At 40.0% G+C, this 21,567-nt stretch overlaps 1 protein-coding gene and 1 long non-coding RNA gene across 16 annotated transcripts in view; one reads left to right on the top strand and one right to left on the bottom strand.

The window, feature by feature from the left end:
- The window catches only part of robo2 (roundabout, axon guidance receptor, homolog 2 (Drosophila)), a 386,548-nt gene that overhangs the window by 257,292 nt on the left and 107,689 nt on the right, over positions 1-21,567 (top strand). The window lies entirely within an intron of this gene.
- Positions 1-21,567, bottom strand: part of LOC131134174 (uncharacterized) — a 57,680-nt gene that overhangs the window by 12,686 nt on the left and 23,427 nt on the right. The gene's annotated exons all lie outside the window — the stretch shown is intronic.

Below are 21,567 nucleotides of genomic sequence, written 5' to 3'. Positions count from 1 at the left end.
TTTTTGTTTAGACGTAAGGTTTTTATGATGCGTTTATACTATAGCTGTCAGAGTTAATGCATTAATAACGAGCGCCACATTTTTTTTTTTTTTTTAACGTATTCATGTCCTGCTTGACTCTTGGCCCCTAACAGTAGCGGGAACAAATATTGACAGAAATGGACAAAATATTAAGTTTAGCTTCAAAGCCCAGAACACTAACGTTATTTGTATCTACTGCCGTTGTGAGTTGGCTTCTCAGGCATAGTCGAGGACTGCTATTCGGAGGGCTTGTGTCAATGTTACAGAAGCGGAAGTGATGCCACTTTTATGCAATTTAACATGCAATTAATCATGATTAAATATTTTCCTGGATTGACAGCAATAGTTTCTACAGTATCTTGGTGACTATTTCGGACTGTTTTGGTGAATATACCAAAATTTCTACTAATGGATAAACGAGTCTTCTTAACAGGATTTAGCTTAAAAGACATCGAATGGACACATCTTAAATAAAATCTGTTTCGGGGTGACGAGAACCCTACCCAGCCACAAGGGAATGTGGGTGTTATCCGAAATAGATTGAGATCCCATTCAGTCACTTGAGACAGCAGTATTTAGTGATGTCACCTGGGGCAGTGGGAGTGGGGGTCAAGAGTCATGGGAGTTAAAATGGACCCAATGAACCTTCACCATCCTTCATCCTGATGGCTGGTTTATAGGACGAAAAGCGAGGAAGAAAGTCGGATTGTTTAGGGAGACAGTTAGGCCGGGGGTGGTAGATGGGCTGGTAGACCCCCCCCCCCCCCCCCCCCCTCATGATGGATTGAAGAGAAAAGAGCAGTCGCATAAGAGTGAGGGCATAAAACAAAGACGACTGAATTAAATAATTAATCATTGGGAAAAGATATGATCAATATGGACAGTAAAGGGGGAGGTGGTGACAATCTTGGTAATGGTAATGGTAATGGTTTAATTTCATTTGAACATGCATCAGATTACAATTGAGTGCATCCCATAATCAGTTCCCAGTTCCACATGTGCAAAAGGAGTAGGAAGAAGCAAAGCTTATTAAATCCTACCCCTCCATCTGGTACTTTTACAATCAGTAACTGTTACATTTGTTCACTTCCTGCTTTCCTAATATAGTTTTTTTGTTGTTTTTATTTTTATTTTTATTTTATTTTTATTTTTTAGTTAAAGTTTTGTTTTGTTTTTAATTTATTTTAATTTTTATGTTATTTATTTATTTATTTTTATTTATTTTTATTTTTTTTAAATTGTTTGTCCCGTACTGAAGTACGAGGTGATATGACCATCCAATGACATAATGGGTACCATAGTAAGTGTCAATATAGTGATATATATTTTTAGCCTTATGCATTATTTTAGCTGTTTGAAGATGAACTATATCAGCAAGTTGAAGTATTTGTGATTTAAGAAATAAGGAGTTAGTATGTTCTCTGTAGGCGGCATTATGAATTATCCTTACTGGCCTTTTTTGCAGTACATTTAGCCAGTGAAGATTGCTTTTATAGTTATTAGCCCATATTTCCACACAATAAGTAAGATATGGTAGAACCAGAGAGCAATAAAGAGTGTGGAGTGATTTCTGATTGAGAACAAATTTTGCTTTGTTCAATATTGAAATATTTCCGGCCATCTTATGTTGTATATTTGTAATATGAGGTTTCCGGCTCATATTTTCATCTATTGTGATCCCCAGAAATTTATTTTTGTTAATATTAGTGGGTAAAAGGTGTAGATTTGGGTAAAAGAGGGGAATTAATGTCGGTGAGCAGATGGAGAGAATTGGGGGGTTTTGTTAAATAATCACGCTGCGTCCAAAGAGAAGCGGGGAGGAATGGCTTGTCTTTTGTCTTATCCCCGCGGCCTTCAAAGTGCCATCTTTCCTGCGGGTCCCGGGCGTTAGGGGGGGATTATGAGTTTTGCAAGGCAGAGCGGGGGTTAAAGATGAATGGTTGTTCGTTTGAATCCAAGATGGTCATTATCATTCCCACATGGTGCCTCCAGATAAAGCCCCCAAAGCCTTTTTTTTTTTTTTTTTGATTCAGGCGGTTTTGTTGTCCATCTTATTTCTCTTTTGTCTCGCCGTTTTGTCTGAAGCCGAGCTACTGCTAATGCTAGTGCTCATTTACAATAAACAATAAAGTCATCACCTCCCACATTCAACTACTGTGGATGACATTTATGTTTGTGATACATAAATCCTGCATAGTGCGGTACAGAAAATGAATCAGTAGTAATGGCAATGCTTTGTTTCAGATACGCTTAAAAGGTTTGATTGACAACCGTCATAATTCAAAATGTCATTTTTGTCCTTAAATCTGTTTCGGTTTTTATTCTTATTTAAAGCATATTTTGGAAAAAAAAAATGTCGTATTCAATAGCGATATATCTCATATGTGAGTTGTACTTTATTCATTGGCTGGTCCTATTAGCCAGGCATTATTTTGGACATCACTGACACAACAATAAATGTTTTTCCATCTGTTGTCTTGGTAGCAAATCATAGGCTTTAAAAGCATTTCTCACATGGATTCCCCTAATGGTTATCCGTGTCTCATTTTTATCCAATCAGAAGCCTGGCGTGATTAGTCCTGTCAGTCAGCGCTAAGAGCCCCTCGCTGACAGCGGCCCGTGTCGGAAAAGAGCTAGCGGAAGCTCTCCAGTGGCGAGCGGGACATTCTCATTCACGCTGCCTTTTGTTGCGTGCATTCAGTGCTGTAGTTTGAGGAAGCACGTTGACATTGCTCTCTGCAGGGTTGTTGTCAAGGCTATTAGAGCTTCGCATTATGCTCTCGCTCTATCGTGCTAATATGCTAGTGCCTTGCTGTGGAATAACAAACTTCACTCTTTAATTTAGTTTTTGTCCAGGCGCTAACCCCGCTACCTGTGTTTGCTCAGCTAAGAGCAGCCGTGTCGCTATGATTAAGCATTAATTTGAGCGTGTGATCGATTTCTCTCCAGATGCCGGAGGTCAGTGTTCAAACCCTTACACGGATTACTGTTGAACGAGATGATTGCTCTTTTCTCTTTTAATTTCGATACATTGGACCCAAGAATTATTTTGTGGGGACACATTTTTAGAAAGCTACTTACTTCTCTATTAATGTATTAATGTAATAATACGTTTTAGTGTTGGTAATGGTAATGGTTTTATTTCATTTGAACATGCATCAGATTACAATTGAGTGCATCCCATAATCAGTTCCCAGTTCCACATGTCCAAAAGGAGTAGGAAGAAGCAAAGCTTATTAAATCCTACCCCTCCATCTGGTACTTTTACAATCACTAACTGTTACATTTGTTCACTTCCTGCTTTCCTAATATAGTTTCAGTTTTTTTAATATAGTTTACGTTTTTTTTTAATTAAAAAATAATTTTGTTTTATTTTTTATACATTTTTTTCATTAAAAAAACAATTAATTAAAAACATTTTTTTTTTGTCATGTACCGAAGTAATGACATAATGGGTGCCATAGTAACCATCGATATAGTGATATACGTATATAGCACTTCATGTCCAAAAGGAGTAGGAAGAAGCAAAGCTTATTAAATCCTACCCCTCCATCTGGTACTTTTACAATCAGTAACTGTTACATTTGTTCACTTCCTGCTTTCCTAATATTGTTTAAGGTTTTTTTGTATTAAAAAAACATTTTGTTTTATTTTTTTATTATTTTTTTTTCATTAAAAAACATTTTTTTTTATAAAAAACTTTTTTTTTGTCACGTACCGAAGTACGAGGTGATATGGCCATACAATGACATAATGGGTACCATAGTAACCATCAATATAGTGACATATATAGCACTTCATGTCCAAAAGGAGTAGGAAGAAGCAAAGCTTATTAAATCCTACCCCTCCATCTGGTACTTTTACAATCAGTAACTGTTACATTTGTTCACTTCCTGCTTTCCTAATATAGTATAAGGTTTTTTTTAATTAAATTTTGTTTTATTTTTTTTTTTTATTTTATTCTTCAGTCGCCTTTTAGACTGCTGTTGACGAGGTATGCTAGTCGGTGGCAGCGATTGTTAATTACATATAAAATATGAATATGTTACATGTTTCACCCCCAGTACGTGCTTGTATTATGTACGGGATGTAAAGGCACCATGTAAAAGTTACCGTTGTTGTATGAGTTAGTTTTAAGGAATTTGTTTTTTTATGTACTTTTCTTTTCTGTAGGACACTTATGCAAGTGTGCTAAAGCTAAAGTACATTTTGTTTGTTGTGCACAGAAATAAACAAAAGAACAAAACGCAGAGTTCAATTTCAGCCAATGTCAGTCCAGATTGGCTACAAATATACAATATTTATGCTAGTCAAAGATCTTCTATGTGACAGAAGTGCTCCCCTGTTGCTACAAAAACACTAGCCAAAGATCCTCTACGTGCCAAGAGTGCTCTGCTGCATAAAAAGTTTATTGCTCTCAAGTTTTGCACCAAATTCGTGGGCCAGTCTGATTCTATTTTGGTCTTGTGGATCTATTTGAATAATATGAACTCTACCGTATTGTTGATCATTTGGCCTCAACCTCGGGTGACGCTTGATTGACATTTCTGCCACTGAGTCACGTCGGCCACCAATTAGCCTCAAAGTACATCTTGCGTACAGCCGCCCATTCCAAACATGCATTTTCCTATTGATGATACTCTCCATGTGGGTTCATTTGTCTTCATCAGGGTCCATCACAGTGGACGCCTCCTGAGCCCCCAGAGGGGCTTCCCTCAATTCTGGTCATGTCTCCTTTATTGCCTTTAACTTGCCCCGAAAGGTCCGTGCATATTCCCATCAAGCACTATGAAGAGGAGCACCTGATGACAAGTGGAATAGCGTCCCATTACGCTAAAGCACTTTTGTTTTTTTTTTATCTGTAATGAAATAGGGGCGCAGGTCCGGGACAGCAAGCTTGGATGACAATGGTTTGGGGGCTACAGTGCACCGGAGCGTACAAAAAGGACAGTTTGGCCATATTGCAGCCCAGTATATTTCCCCTGGAATGGTCCACTGTGACATGAGGCTGAAATGGCAGGCAGAGTCCAGTTAATGGGCCTGTCAACATAGCCAACCTCACTTAGAGTTTACCGTTTTACCATCATTTTCTCCACCTCGTGCACTCCATTGCGTGTGCTGGTGACCACACGTGTGTGCCGACATGCTCGCTCATCACTCAAGTTGAATGGATGTCAGACAGCGGGTAAAATTAGACCCCGACGCTCGGTGGTGGACTGTCACGACGGAGATGGAAGGAGGGTGAGTGGTACGATCCCAAGGCGCTTTTGAAGGAGGCGCATTTTGAGGCAGTTTATTGTTTGACGCTGCACAGACGCATTGTCAGAAACACGGTGACCTACAAACGAGCGAGCGCGTCTTTGAAAAGGTATCGGGGAACCACCCTGTACGCTCAATGAGGACACTCACATAGCACAATCACCAGAAGTTAAACAATATTTGAGTTAATTCATTCATTCATTTTCTACCGCTTATCCTCACGAGGGCCGCGCCCGTGCTGGAGCCTACCCCAGCTGTCTTCAGGGTACACACTGGACTGGTGGCCGGCCAATCACAGAGCACATATAGACAAACCTAGGGGTGTAAGAATATATTGTTTTGGCGATATATCACGATACTTCGTTCCACGATACTGTATCGATATAAGTATGATATGGATATTTTTAGGCATTTATCATAGACTGTATATGGTATCTATTAAGTTGATTTCTGATTTGAATCGAAACCTCCGATGGTTAGGTGGCAGCACTCACGTAATTCGTTACGTAAGTCAATTAGGCAAGGACGTTGAACGACATTGACGAGTGAAACGTCCTCACACAATTGGATTTCTACACAAAGTAGCACTACACAAAGTGCAGAAATGGACAAAACCCAGGCCGTTTGTAAAATGTGTCGTGTTTCCCGAATACTTTATTCTGCGAGTCCACTTAGCACAACACTCACATATGACTGATGAACTAATACTGAGCAAATAGGCAGACACAATAGATTAAAGCCTAAAGGGGACCTCTGATGCTTTTCCCACTTTTATGACTATAAATGTAGTTAAAATGTTGTATTCTCATGTTAAGTTTCAGATAACTGAGTTTGCGCATTTGGAAGTGAGTGGCATGGCTCAAAACTCTGGGTTCCAGAAGGCGTGGTATAATTAAAACAGACCGTTTTTGCCGGAAGCACATATCCAAGGAAATACAGCTGGAATAGGTGCAGATTCTGGAAGATCTACAAGGTTTTCTATGCAGGTTATTATGTGTAGCTGCTCCGTAGGAGTCCACAACTCAATACAAAGGGTCGAAAAATTAGCATAGCAGGTCCCTTTGTAACTTTCACTTATATGCAAACGGAACTTTCGTTTTTTCGAGGGACGGTCAGTTGCTATCGACTTTCATTCAGTCAGTCTTCCTCTTTGATGCTTGAATCCAGTGCTGTAACTAAATATAGTTCTCAGATTTTTTTTTTTTTTATAAAAAGGGAAAACGTTTCTTTACAAGGCGTACATGCTATCACAATATTTCAATTGTCATGTAGCACTATAATATTAATATTTGATATTGCATATATTGCTTTCTCGCTACAAAATTGAACTAACTCTATCATTGGGCATTCTTTTCTTTTTTTCCCTATACAAACTGTTACCACGAGCACAGGAAGTGAACAAAGTGAACAATAGCCATGTATACATGGACCCAAATATTCCAATTCCATTCAGGTTATTTGCGCAAACGGAAAGAATGTAACCTTTGTATACACCTCATTCCGAAAGAAAAGTACCAATCCGAATGAATATATAAAGGGATTCCCAGGGGTGGAATATTCCTTTCCCCAATCCGATTGAGGTATCTTGTACCCGCTCAAACGGAAAGTTGTCAGGTTGCGTTTTTCTTCTTCTGTTGTTTATTGGCGGTTGGCAAGTAGCTTTGGTGTGCATTAGCGCCATCTGTGGAACAGAATCTAAACCCTTCTATACGCCATTCACAAGTCCACTTTTATTCAAAAAGAAAATACATATCTATATAAAACATGTGCCGAGCTTAATTATAAAATATTAGCAAGATTGAACGAATGCTGAGATATGACGTAACACGTAGCTCCAGGCGTTTTTCGATTAAAAAAAATGGAGGCGGGCAATCGGCACAAGTTTGTTTTTGATTCAAACTAAATTTCAAAACTGGACGAAGGAAAAACTGGCAATACGGAGTTATTCCAACAAGTGGAAGAAAAACTCGAGGAAGTCGATATCACGTGATGTTGATGTTTACGTTTTACTGGGCATGCCCCATTGACTATTCTGGTTGATTATAGCGACGCATGTAGACACACGATTGGAATATTCCTTTCCATGTATACCATTGCTTTCGGAAAGGTCATTAGGAAAGAGAAAAACTCCTCATGTAAACGTGGCTTCAGGAAATTGGAAACATGACCATTTAGCTATTTTTTACCAGTGGTGCTGTACGATAAAGTAATGTTCATCAATCAATAGCACAATGCACCCTATAACAACAAAACTTTAAATAGTCAGTATTCAATCAAGATGCTAAAGTTGACACAAAGACTGTTAGCTGTTCCCTACAGTGCCCTTCAACCGGCGGTCACCCCTCCCCTTATTTTGTCAAGCATTTATAACCCCCATGACTGCACCTCTGCCATTAGGGGGTCATCCAGCGGCATCTCCCTCTTAAATGTTTTAAAAGCCTTTTCCCCTTCAGCTTTTATTGTTTGTTTACCTTTTTATTGTTTTACCATACCTCTAATTTATATGGCCTGTTAGAATATTGCTTTTCTTTTTATACCCGAATGGCCGTTTTACTGCGTTTGTGCACTCACACGGGGACGTATACCTCGCCTCGCATTTATGAGTCTACTGTTGATTCTTACAAGCCAGACCTCAATTTTCCCTCGTTTATTTCTCTCCTATTTATCTGATCTTCATATGTACACAAGGTCTGGTTGTCCTTGCACATTTGGACACCTTCATTTGCTCATAAACGTCAACTGGTAATTGAGCACGTGTGGAGAGACCTTGGTATTTGGTATCCGAGTGGAAAGCCCTCCAGGCTCCATTGATTCACTGTCCCGGTGTTGCATAGCGGTGCCGGCAGCTGTTGCCGATGTTCAGGCGCCCGAGTGGGTCCAAACTGTTGTCTCAGTTGAGTACCTCTGCTTCACTTCCCACTCCACTTCCCACCATGATCCCCCGGAGAGCTGAAGTGACTACACGAGGTCCGTGTTTTGGTTTTCACCACCTGTCAGTAAGTTTACGTCATGCAAGCGTATAACTCCCCGGCCACCCAGCTTTATCTAGAAACCTCCAGTTGAAATAGTTTGCAACATGGGGAGTCTGGATGAAGATTAACGGCTCATTACCAGCCACTAAATCACCCTTGATGTTCAACGCAAACAGTCGTGACCCGTGCAGCCCTTCCTGACACCCAGGGGCCAAGGGAACTCCACCTCTGGGGATGAAAGGTCAGCTAAAACAGTTTAGCGGGGGCAAAAGAAAGAGGCGCACCAGACCTGGCCCCAGAATGACCCGAGGTAAAGATTGGCGATGACTTGAGTCTTGGTTGATCTGTCACGCCAGAGTCTATGCAAAAATGATCTATTCGTTTTCTGTGCCACTTGTCTTCTGAAGGACACAGAGTGATTTTAACTCCTTAAGGTTGTTTGAAGCCGTCTTTGCTTTGACGCATAACAGAAGCTCTTTGGTAAATAAAATGGTCCCAGAAACATATGTTTTTTTTTGGGGGGGGGTTCTTTCTTGCTTCTTGAACAAAGGAAGCTGCTGTGCCAGCTTGCTTCATCGTGGTGACTCTGCGTCTGGTTGTGTGTCTCAACCCCCATTCTGCTTCCGCCCATTCACTTCATCCTCCACCACCCAGTGGGGGCCCATATTGCGCCACTCCTGCTTGGCCCTGCTCCATTCCGCCGCCACCACTGCCGCTAATTACAGCTCAAATGGTAATAGATGAGGTCTCGTTAGCGGCTCCCGCTCTCTTGAAAGACTCGCAAACACACATCAGATGGGCCACCAATCGGTCCGAGCTCTTTTTCTTCAAAAAGGCTGGACTTCACAGTGAGCCGGGGGGGCCCCATGTGCTAATTGCCCATTCGCTTCCACATTTCTGCTTTCCTCCGTGTCGCAGACATACTTTCTCCTCGTACACAGGCATGGTAAAGCTATAATTCAATGATCAAATTAACACTGTGTCTATTTTGGGATCTTCATGAACCAAATGCTAATGTGATGACATTGCAGAAATGGTTTCCATTTCGTTTTGAATCATGAAAAAGAAACATGAATCTGTTAGAATCATTGCAACAATTTGTTTTTTGGGTGCTCCCATCGCAAAATTACACCCATCAAATCAGAATTTCATTGCAATTTGTTTTGTGATCTACAATCCCGATTTGCTTACACTGGTATTGTTTCATAGGACCAAATGCTCCACCGTAAAGCTCATATGCATCAAGTAATGGTAATGGTAATGGTAATTTGGACATGCATCAGATTACAATTGAGTGCATCCCATAATAAGTTCCCGGTTCCACATGTCCAAAAGGAGTAGGAAGAAGCAAAGCTTATTAAATCCTACCCCTCCATCTGGTACTTTTACAATCAGTAACTGTCACATTTGTTCACTTCCTGCTTTCCTAATATAGTTTAAGGTATTTTTTTCGTTTTGTTTTTTTAATAATGCACCTCGTACCGAAGTAGGAGGTGATATGAGCATCCAATGACATAATAAGTACCATAGTACCTGTCAATATAGTGATACATATACACTATATATAGCACTAAGTAAGGATGTGGCTGCCGAGGCTTTCTTGACATATTAGGTGACGTAACTCAAATATTCCAAAACTTTTTCCATCCATCCATTTTCTTCCGCTTATCAGAGCCCGGGTTTGCGGGGGCTAGAAGGATTCCCAGTCCAACTGTGGGACTTAATCCCTTTCAGCGTGTCCTTGGTCTGCCCGTAAGCCTGTTCCTAGACTTAGTTTATTTTTATATTCTTGAAAAGCTTCTAAAACATACTTTCAAAAAGTGCCACAAATAGAAGAGTCGGGCATAGCAATGAGACAACGCTTCCAAATATTTGTGATGTGCGGTCATTATAACAATGGGTTGTGTCTTTGGTTTGTGCGCCATTTCCATCTGACCTCAAGTAAACCGAACCGCATGACAGAGACTTCGATCTCGGAAGTGTTCTCGCTGTGCTTTTTTGGTGCACGCTAGCGTTCGAACGATCACATTCACTGTTGACGGAGAGCAAACGCATGACAGCAAATACTCATTTTAACCAAACTAAACATGACAAGTGGGGCGGTGGTCTAGGTGGTCTAGGGGTTAGCGCACAGACCTCACAGCTAGGAGACCAGGGTTCAATTCCACCCTCGGGCATCTCTGTGTGGAGTTTGCATGTTCTCCCCGTGCATGCGTGGGTTTTCTCCGGGTACTCCGGTTTCCTCCCACATTCCAAAAACATGCTAGGTTAATTAGCGACTCCAAATTGTCCATAGGTATGAATGTGAGTGTGAATGGTTGTTTGTCTATATGTGCCCTGTGATTGGCTGGGGACCAGTCTAGGGTGTACCCCGCCTTACGCCCGAAGACAGCTGGGATAGGCTCCAGCACCCCCCGCGACCCTCGTGAGGAAAAGCGGTAGAAAATGAATGAATGAATGAAACATGACAAGTGTCAATGTTATTGCTCCCATAATCTCCATGCTTGTTAAGTATATATTAATATAACATATTGACCTGGACATATACCTCAATATAACAGTGTTCGTTGTTTAAGTGGTTTTGTTCCAGAGAATCCCATTCGATTTCATTATCATTTGCGTTTGATTTGCTGGATGCAAGGGATTCAGACGGAGTCAACAAGAAGATTAGCCGCCACTCTAATTGTGGTGTGCTTTACAGTGGGCCTGTTTTTCCGCATCGATCCGCAGCCAGAAATCATAATAAGATACGGTGGGGGGTAACACGATGTGGGGAAGGAAGGGGCGGCATGCAAGAGTGCGGGCCCTTGTTACTGAAGGAATGATGTATTGATCGTGTCTGACAGGGTGCTGCGGACCGATCAATCGCGCCGGTGAGAGAGGATCCTGTTAGGAGGATATAGCCGGTCGTCAGGGTCGCTCAGACAACAAGACAATGGGAGGGAAATTAACTCATCAGGAAAGCAGGCTAGATGGATGGACGGTGGGAGATGGATACGTGAGATAATGTATAAATCCATGGAGCGACTGTAGTCCGTTCGCTGAAAGGTAAACGTGATCATCCTGCGACACGTGCGGGAAACGATGGCAGCATCCGTGATAATGTGGGAGTTCATACCCACTTAAGCGCTCGTCAATTTTATGGGTAAAGAAGACAAAAATTAATGAAACATATCCCTGCCAGATGACGAACAGCAACTTTTTTTCTAGCCTAAACAAAAAATTGTCGATCATTTTTTTCAATTCCTTCTTCCACAACTCATCACCGCACGGTATTCCAAACTAAGTAGTCCAAGACTGACCTTGCTAATTGATAGCCCGCGTGTTCATTTAAGTCTTAGCACGAGCAGCCACTATTAATGAAGGTGTCGGCCCTGACAGTGAAGTGAGGGCTCATGGGAGAGTGAGGTGCCATGTCTTGGCAACCGTTACTTTTCAAAGAGTCCATAGTGGTAGGATTTGCAACAAAAGCCACAATAGCCACGTTTACATGAGTTTTTCTTTTCCAAATGACCTTTCCCAAAGCAATGGTATACATGGAAAGGAATATTCCAATCGCGTGTCGACATGCGGCGATATAATCAACCAGAATAGTCAATGGGGCATGCCCAGTAAAGTGTAAACACCAACATCATGTGATACCGACTTCCTTGAGTTTTTCTTTCACTTGTTGGAATAACTCCATATTGCCTTGAATATTAATCAATATTAATAAACAATACATTTTGTGGAACTCCTCTAACCAAAAACATGCTAGGTTAATTAGCGACTCCAAATTGTCCATAGGTATGAATGTGAGTGTGAATGGTTGTTTGTCTATATGTGCCCTGTGATTGGCTGGCCACCAGTCCAGGGTCCATTACTCTTTTGCCTTAAGTCGGCTGGGATAGGCTCCAGCATACTCCTGTGACCCCAATGGGGATAAGCGGCATAGAAAACGAATGGGTGGATTTTCTGGAGCTTACAATTATAGTTCTACATGCAGAAATCAATGCAAAATAATTGTAAATAACAAATAGATGAATAATTCCTGTACATCCTGGCCAGATGTTAAGATTAAGATATGCCTTTATTCGTCCCTCAGTGGGGAAATTTGTAAAATGTTTGGGGTTGGGAACTGCCGGTCAAGACCGCATAAATTGAGACCAAGACTCTTAGGGGGTCAGGACCGACCCACACCAAAAGAATGTAAACCAAGACCAAGTCTGTTGGTCTTGTTATTCAATAGCGTTTGTCATCCACTCTTATTTAGCAGTTACACTAAATGATTTTGATTTTGTGGAATAATAGTGCAAAATTGTACACAAACCAAGGCAGTATATGAAAACCAAGTCAAAATTTTGACAAGAATGAAATCATGCAAAAAAAAATGGGAGCGTATAAAAACAGTAGTTACAGATTGATCAAGAGTAGAACAAGATATGGAATACACAAATACGTAGAGTTGTGAAGAAATTAGGACACCCCTACTCGCAGCTTCATTAGTTATGTGAATACAGCATCCGAATGCAGTGAAACCTGCCAATGAATAGCAATCGGAATAACGATATTTCTTGGTAAAGCCTGATTCAGCTTGCAGTTCCACCATATGTTGTGTAGGCGGGATGGCCCGACATAAATAGCGTCACAACATAACGGCTCATAATGGTGTAAACACATATTCCAGTCAGGATAAAAACAAGTATAATGGTTTGTGCTAACATGACCAATTGAGTGCATCCCATAATCAGTTCCCAGTTCCACATGTCCAAAAGGAGTAGAAAGAAGCAAAGATTATTAAATCCTACACCTCCATCTGGTACTTTTACAATCAGTAACTGTTACATTTGTTCACTTCCTGCTTTCCATAATGCAGTTTAAGGGTTTTTTTTTTTTTTTTTTTAATTTTTAAATTTTTATTGTTTCTTGAATTGGCTCATCGTTTTGTTCGCATTGTTTGACTTCCTTACTCAATCCATTCCATAGTTTGATTCGTATGTAATGTAGTCTATATCCAAACAAATGAAAGCATCAGCATCTGGACAGGCTTACTTTGCCAGCCCATTCTCTTTTTTACTATAAAAAATTTTTTTTTTTTTAATTTCCATCCTGAGCTGCTTGGATGCAACTTTTTTCAACAACGAAGACTTACGCCCTTTTGGATTAATGCTTCTGTCACCCCGGCTGCATTTAACCCGTGTAATTGCTGGCATTAATGGCGCACGCATTTACAAAGTATTGCCAACCATGAAGTGATTATGGTAATCACTAGCTAGCAATTTTAAACAGTGATTTTTTTTTTTTTTTTTTTTTTTTTTTTAGTTGATCGACTTCAATCAGGCTTTATAGTGTAGAACCAAGACCATGAAATTATCTGCGTTAATGACAGGGTTTTAGCCGTTTAGACGTGGTTTTGTTTGTTTTTTTTGTGCATGTTGATGCAACAATAGATCAGACTCCTGCGGGGAGAACACTAAGTGCGAGTCGGTGGCGAGGTCAAGGGTCGCTTCCCTCGGCATAGTGCTCACGTCACCTTTCTGCTGCTTCAACAGAGGCTCCCTGTGATGTTTTCACTCTTATTTCTCCCCCGTCCCTCACCCCCATGTCGACCACGTGTGCAAGAAGGCTCAACCGAGATGCATTCAAAGTCATAGAAGTATGGTCATTCCTGAACTATTTTAAACCCTCTTTTGGAGTTTGGAAACATGTGCTGGCCACCAGTTAGGTATTCATGGCTCAAGGCGGAATAACGAAATACTCCACTTCCTCTTTGTCTTCTTAGCGCTCGGCTCCCATTGAGCGCTGACGTCAATAATATCTGAAGGAAAGCCTCTAAGATTGCGTCTGATAGTCAATAATGGAAATTGAAAATGATCAGCTCGTCTATGCTAATCAAATAGTATCAATCAGTGTCACACACATGCGGGCTTCATCGGAATAATGAATCGTTAAATATTTGGACGTATGATGCAATTTGTGTTTTTGGAATGTGGGAGGAAACCGGAGTACCCGGAGAAAACTCACGCATGCACGGGGAGAACATGCAAACTCCACACAGAGATGGCCGAGGGTGGAAGTGAACCCTGGTCTCCTTAGATCAGGGGTCTCAAACTCAATTTATACTGGGGGCCACTGGAGCTAGGGTCTGGGCAAGGCTGGGCCACATCAGGTTTTTTTTAGTTTTTATTATTTTTATTTTTCTGCACAAAATAAGATGGAAAATAAATAAACAAATCAAGAATAAAGAAAATCAATCAATCAGTAATAAATAAATATAATAATATAATAAGAATAAAAAATCTAATAATAATAATAATAATAAAAATAATAATAATAAAAGCAAATAATAAAAACTTAAGAAACCACATATAGTTGGTGGGTAGACAAATTATTTTTTTCATATTAAAATGAACAAAGCATTATTAGAGCCCTGTAGACATGACAAAACACGACTATAGTCACATTTATACTCTTTTTATTTACAACATATTGCGCAACTGCAGGGTCTCGAGACACATGCTAACTCGCAAACTAGAGAGCTAGCCACCTAAACGGTAGCCTTCAAGTTATTTCCTTTCAACTTAAATAGCCAAAAACTTACCACTTCCACACGGATAGGGAGGATAACTATTAACAGTTATTTAACCTTTAACATGAATATGAATCAAACGTAATAATTTTTTCTGGGTACATGATACCATACAGCATCCATATCAAACTTGCGCGGGCCGCACTAACATTAAACTTTCATATCAAGGCGGGGGCCTCAAACTAGTGTCATGTGGACCACATTTGGCCCGCGGGCCACGTGTTTGAGACCCCTGCCTTAGATGGTAGAAATGACTAATAAAATGCAAGAAAACTTTATTTCCAAAATGTGATGCATGGTGACATGATAGCATTCGGTCGAGCACATAGGTTCTCTATTGCCACATTCGGATCGCTGCTTAAAGATCAAGCAAGATGTTCACTCGATCAAATCCTCATGATTCCATATCCAAAATCGATATATCGCTAGAATTGTCACACCAACACATCCCTAGTTTGCCATGCTGATATTCCAAGCATTTCAGAATATTCAAGGGAGCGCCTCGGTGTCTTGACAGCAATCGGCACCATCAAAGAGCCAGGAGTGATGCGGTGCATAAATACAGAAGCCGGCGCCTTTGACGCCTTGTGGCGAAGCAGAAGCTAGCTTGCGCTCAGCGTGACGGCTGCAATAGCGACGCACACGCGCCCGCTCTGCTCTTTGAAGGCAAAGATAAGGCTTTTCCTGCTTTTTCGCTTTCTCTCTTCCTGCTGCGGTTATTTCAAGGGAGGAAAATTCAGGTGTGAGGCGTTCATAAACAGGAAGCAGTTGCACAGGAGATGCAGAAATAGATGGCTGACATTGCTGCATGATGATCATTAAGCATGTCAGGAAGTCCTATCAGTGATGACCACATGAACATTGACCACAATGTTACTCTGCACTTGCACTATCGAATTACATTTACTTTATTATGATTATGAGGTTTGATTATGCGGTTGACTGTGGCCTGGTATTAGTCAGACATATGCATATTTAATGTCCAATGTCATATTAATGCCTAAATTGAGCATTTCCAAGTATAGAAAATGGCTAATTTTGAGGAAATTTTGGAAATGTACGTATCACAGTGGGGTCAATTAGCCATGACAACCGAGGGACATCTGTATTCAAAACCCAAATAGTCTGCTAGGTCTAGGTTGGTTATTATTATTATACTTTTTAATGATTCTAAAATATACTTTTAAACATTAGCCACGTATACATGGACCCAAATATCCCAATTGCATTCGATTTATTTGCTCAAACGGAAAGAATGTAACCTTTGTATACACCTCATTCCGAAGGAAAAGTGCCAATCCGAATGAATATATAATGGGATTCAGAGGGGTGGAATATTCCTTTCCCAAATCCGATTGAGGTATCTTGTACCCACTCGATCGGAAAGTTGTTTTTCTTCTTCTGTTGTTTATTGGCGGTTGGCAAGCAGCTTTCGTGTGCATTAGCGCCATCTGTGGAACAGAATCTAAACCCTTCTATACGCCATTCACAAGTCCACTTTTATTAAAAAAGAAAATCGATACAAAACATGTGCCAACTTTAATTATAAAATATTAGCAAGATTGAACTTTATCTTTTCCTGTTCCCGGGTGCGTTCTTTCAGCGAATGCTGAGATATGACGTAACACGCAGCTCCAGACGTTCTTCGATTAAAAAAAAAATGGAGGCGAGCAATCGGCACTGGACTGCTAAGGAAAGTTTGTTTTTGATTCAAACTAAATTTCAAGACTGGACGAAGGAAAAAATGGCAATATGGAGTTATTCCAACAAGTGGAAGAAAAACTCGAGGAAGTCGGTATCACGTGATGTTGGTGTTTACGTTTTACTGGGCATGCCCCATTGACTATTCTGGTTGATTATAGCGCCGCATGTAGACACGCGATTGGAATATTCCTTTCCATGTATACCATTGCTTTCGGAAAGGTCATTCGGAAAGAGAAAAACTCCTCATGTAAACGTGGCTACTGTTTATAATGTTTTACATTATTTGGCAAATGTTTAGTTTTTTATTCATTCATTCATTTTCTACCGCTTTTCCTCACGAGGGTTGCGGGGGGTGCTAGTACACCCCGGACTGGTCGGCAGCCAATCACAGGGCACATATAGACAAACAACCATTCACACTCACATTCATACCTATGGACAATTTGGAGTCACTAATTAACCTAGCATGTTGGTTGGATGTTGGTGTTTACGTTTTACTGGGCATGCCCCATTGACTATTCTGGTTGATTATAGCGCTGCATGTAGACACGCGATTGGAATATTCCTTTCCATGTATACCATTGCTTTCGGAAAGGTCATTCGGAAAGATTCCATTCGGAAAGAGAAAAACTGGCTACTGGATGTTTTACATTATTTGGAAAATGTTTTGTTTTTTATTCATTCATTCATTTTCTACCGCTTTTCCTCACGAGGGTTGCGGGGGGTGCTGGAGCCTATCCCAGCTGTCTTCGGGCGAGAGGCAAGGTACACTAGTCGCCAGCCAATCAAGGGGCATATATAGACAAACAACCATTCACACTCACATTCATACCTATGGACAATTTGGAGTCACCAATTAACCTAGCATGTTGGTTGGATGTTGGTGTTTACGTTTTACTGGGCATGCCCCATTGACTATTCTGGTTGATTATAGCGGCGCATGTAGACACGCGATTGGAATATTCCTTTCCATGTATACCATTGCTTTGGGAAAGGTCATTCGGAAAGAGAAAAACACATCAAATACATTTTCTCTTCCATATTTGTAATGTCTACATGCTTTGTGCTTTAATTTTAACACTAGTCCATGTTTACACTTGGCTATACTAACCTATATAAGCAGAGCAAATACACTAAATATATATATATATATATATTTTTTCCCGGAAGCATGATGAGTGTGAATGCACCATTAGAATTAGAATGCATGTGAAAATCCGGAAGAATCCTGGTGCAATACGCCGCGGCCGTCTTATCTTTTGTATTGTTCATCCAGCGCTTGTATCGGATCTTTTTAGATTACGTAGGTGTCTCCAACAGAGAGAAGTGATAAAACCGCATGCACTAATTGGGTTTCACAGCCAGCATAGCCTCACAATGCTCTCTCATTACCCAAGGGGCAAAGTCTGCTTGTTTCTCTGTTCCGACATCAGTAGGGGGATGATCACGTACATAGGGACGTAGTCCTCGTATGTATGTGTGCGCACATGTGTGTCAGCCACCCCTCTCTCTGATGTGTTCGTGTACAATGTTGGGATTCCCGCAGCGGCTGGAGTGGCGACTAAATGTCCACGGCAAACACCGGAGTCCCCTTTAATGGCTCCCCGGTGTCCCGCTCTCCAGGGTTAGGCATGACGATTTGAAATGTCACTGTATCACGGTGACCTTTCGAGGACCCGGAATTAATCAGAGAAAAATTGTGCCTTCAGTCCAAAATGGCAAGAACGGTTACCTTTTGATCCGGCCCTTGATGGAATTGTCTCCGCCAGTGAACGGATTGCTTGACATGGACGTAGTCGTTTATGTTTTACTCCCCCTCGGGGTAGACATTATCATTTTCAGATATAAGTGTAATGTATAGTTCACAGACAATGTAATGTAGTAATAAAGAGCTTCGTTGTAGCCTTAAGAGGTGAGTGGCCATTTGTGATGACAATTCAGTAGCAATAATAATAATGATAATAAGGATAATAATGACAATAATAAACAGTTCACATCACCAGGAGAATGCCATTACCACAGTAGAGTGTCAGTGGGGGTAACCTGAAGAAATACCCTCGCCATGGACATTTAGAGCGCGTATGTAAGACTGAATGACGTTCAATAAAAATAATATTTGGTATATTTCCATTTGATTTTTTTATGTGACTTTTATAGTGTTTATAATAACTTTAATTTTTATCACTAAACCTTCATGTTAATGTTAAATGCTACTACTACACAGTTCATAGAAGGCCTTCTCGACAAACACACTCACACAGCACAATAAGAGTTGCACAACACTTAGATATGACTCATGGGAAAAATACTGGAACAGCTGCATTGATATCGCTCTCTCTCATCTGCTTTACATGCTTTTTTTGAATACCATGTAAAAAATGTGTGATCATTGACTATTTCTTTGGTAGCAAAATAAAATAAAATAAAATTAAATAAAATTAAATAAAATTAAATAAAATTAAATAAAATTAAATAAAATTAAATAAAATTAAATAAAATTAAATAAAATTAAATAAAATTAAATAAAATTAAATTAAATTAAATTAAATTAAATTAAATTAAATTAAATTAAATTAAATTAAATTAAATTAAAAACATTAACTATATTAGGAAAGCAGGAAGTGAACAAATGTAACAGTTACTGATTTTAAAAGTACCAGATGTAGGGGTAGGATTTAATAAGCTTTGCTTCTTCCTACTCCTTTTGGACATGTGGAACTGGGAACTGATTATGGGATGCACTCAATTGTAATCTTTTAAACAATTTTTTAAACATTGTGTTTTTTGGACTGCCAGCTGACAACTCTGCAAAATGTGAGCAGTGATTGCTGCTTATGGAATAAGACCCCATAGTATTATTATAAGAGTCCTAAAAAGGTCATTTATATGCATCTGAAGGGTTTTCTGCATGTAAAATTATAATAGAAAGTTTTATGTGAACATTTGTGTTTTTCTGTAACAGATTAATCAGATTTATATATGATTTATGGGGTGAATTGATTTAGTTAGAGTCGGAACAGATTAATTACTCTAACCAAGGTTCTGTATATTATATCTAAAAATAAACATTGTAATTTATTAGCGTGATTCTGATTGTTTTTATGTTGGAAAAACATGATATTTGAATTTTAAACAGCGGTCCAAAGTAATTTACAAGAGCAACCAATTAGTATTGATTAATCTGTAGCGTACACTATCTCAGTACACTCACCAAATTAAATAACGATAATGAGAAAACGATAATGAAGAGCCGCTTCCAAAAAGCACAGACTCAGCAAGACTCCTCGTCGGATGTTCAATGTCAATGTGTGCACATGAAGGCGGAATCCTTAATTATGACTGTATATGTGCACACACAAAAAGACACTTAATCCTCTATATGTTCTCTCATGTGGTCGACAAACGTACATCATACAGCATCTTTTAGAGCAGGGGTCTCAAACACGCAGCCCGCGGGCCAAATGTGGCCCGCAGGACACTAGTTTGAGCCCCCCCCCCCTTGATATGAAATGTTAATGTTAGATATGGATGCTGTATAGTATCATGTACCCAGAAAAAATTATTATGTTTGATTCATGTTCATGTTAAAGGTTAAATAACTGTTAATAGTTATCCTCCCTATCCGTGTGGAAGTGGTAAGTTTTTGGCTTTTTAAGTTGAAAGGAAATAACTTGGAGGCTACCGTTTAGGTCGCTAGCTCTCTAGTTTGCGAGTTAGCATGTGTCTCAAGACCCTGCAGTTGCGCAATATGTTGTAAATAAAGAGTATAAATGTGACTATAGTCGTGTTTTGTCATGTATACAGGGCTCTAATAATGCTTTGTTCATTTTAATATGAAAAAAATCATTTGTCTACCCACCAACTATATGTGGTTTCTTAAGTTTTTATGATTTGCCGTTTTATTATTATTATTATATTTATTTATTACTGATTGATTTTCTTTATTCTTGATTTGTTTATTTATTTTTCATCTTATTTTGTGCAGAAAAATAAAAATTAAGATATTTGAGAACAGTGGAATGTTTTATCAGAGCTTTTATTGTAAAAAAAAATCAGAACCAAAGCACTGAAAAAGTTTGTATATTTTTCTGTTTTTAATAAATGTGTGTTTTTTTTTTTTTTTTGGAAAACCTGATGCGGCCCAGTCTCACCCAGACCCTAGCTCCAGTGGCCCCCAAGTAAATTGAATTTGAGACCCCTGTTTTAGAGCATCCTCGCTTTCTTGATTCTGGCTCACTGGTCGCTGCACGTTGAGTTATTTGCTAATTGTCAGTTGGAATGGCTATTGATTGTTAGCTTCGTGGCAGCTATTGATAATCATATAAGCTTGAGTACATGTGTGTGTGTGTGTGATATATGAAAGACGGTAAAGATAAAGGACAGTGCATGCGTTGCAAGTAGAAATACTCGCACATACACGCATGGAAATGATGGCTTCAGTGTTTGCTGCAGAACGTGTGCCCTGGAGAGCTGTGGGATGGCTGCACTGCACCGCACTGCACCGCACCGCACCGCACTGCTGGGGGATCCACTGTCTCGTCCTTGCTATGTATGTAGGTCATGGGTGCCCTCCAAAGATATATCTCATCCCGTCTGCAGTGCAGTCGATACTGTTGACACAACTCTGCCGTGTAGAGCCGCAAATTACGAGTTGCCTCATTAACTTTGTTCCTTTGCCTAAAAGATTAACCTCTCCGAGAAGAAACAGCCCAGGCTCGTGTAACACAATTGGACAAGTTTGCCGTATATAAAAATGCCGATTATTCTATTTTTTTGATGTGTTGGCTGTGAGGGGTACTGGTTGTGAAGGGCGTATATTGCCTCTCTTCTATTGCACAGTAATACTACTTGCTAGTGGTACTTTCTCACTGGCAAATGCAACGCATATTCCTTTCCATGTATACCAGGGGTCTCAAACTCAATTTACTTGGGGGCCACTGGAGCTAGGGTCTGGGTGAGGCTGGGCCGCATCAGGTTGTCCAAAAAAAACCATTTATTAAAAACAGAAAAATAAATAAACTTTGTTTTGGTTCCGATTTTCTA

This window comes from Doryrhamphus excisus, chromosome 8, assembly GCF_030265055.1.
Source record: "Doryrhamphus excisus isolate RoL2022-K1 chromosome 8, RoL_Dexc_1.0, whole genome shotgun sequence".
Classification (NCBI taxonomy): domain Eukaryota; kingdom Metazoa; phylum Chordata; class Actinopteri; order Syngnathiformes; family Syngnathidae; genus Doryrhamphus; species Doryrhamphus excisus.
Note: the sequence above shows the minus strand (reverse complement) of the source record. Positions and strands in the feature narration are given on the sequence as shown.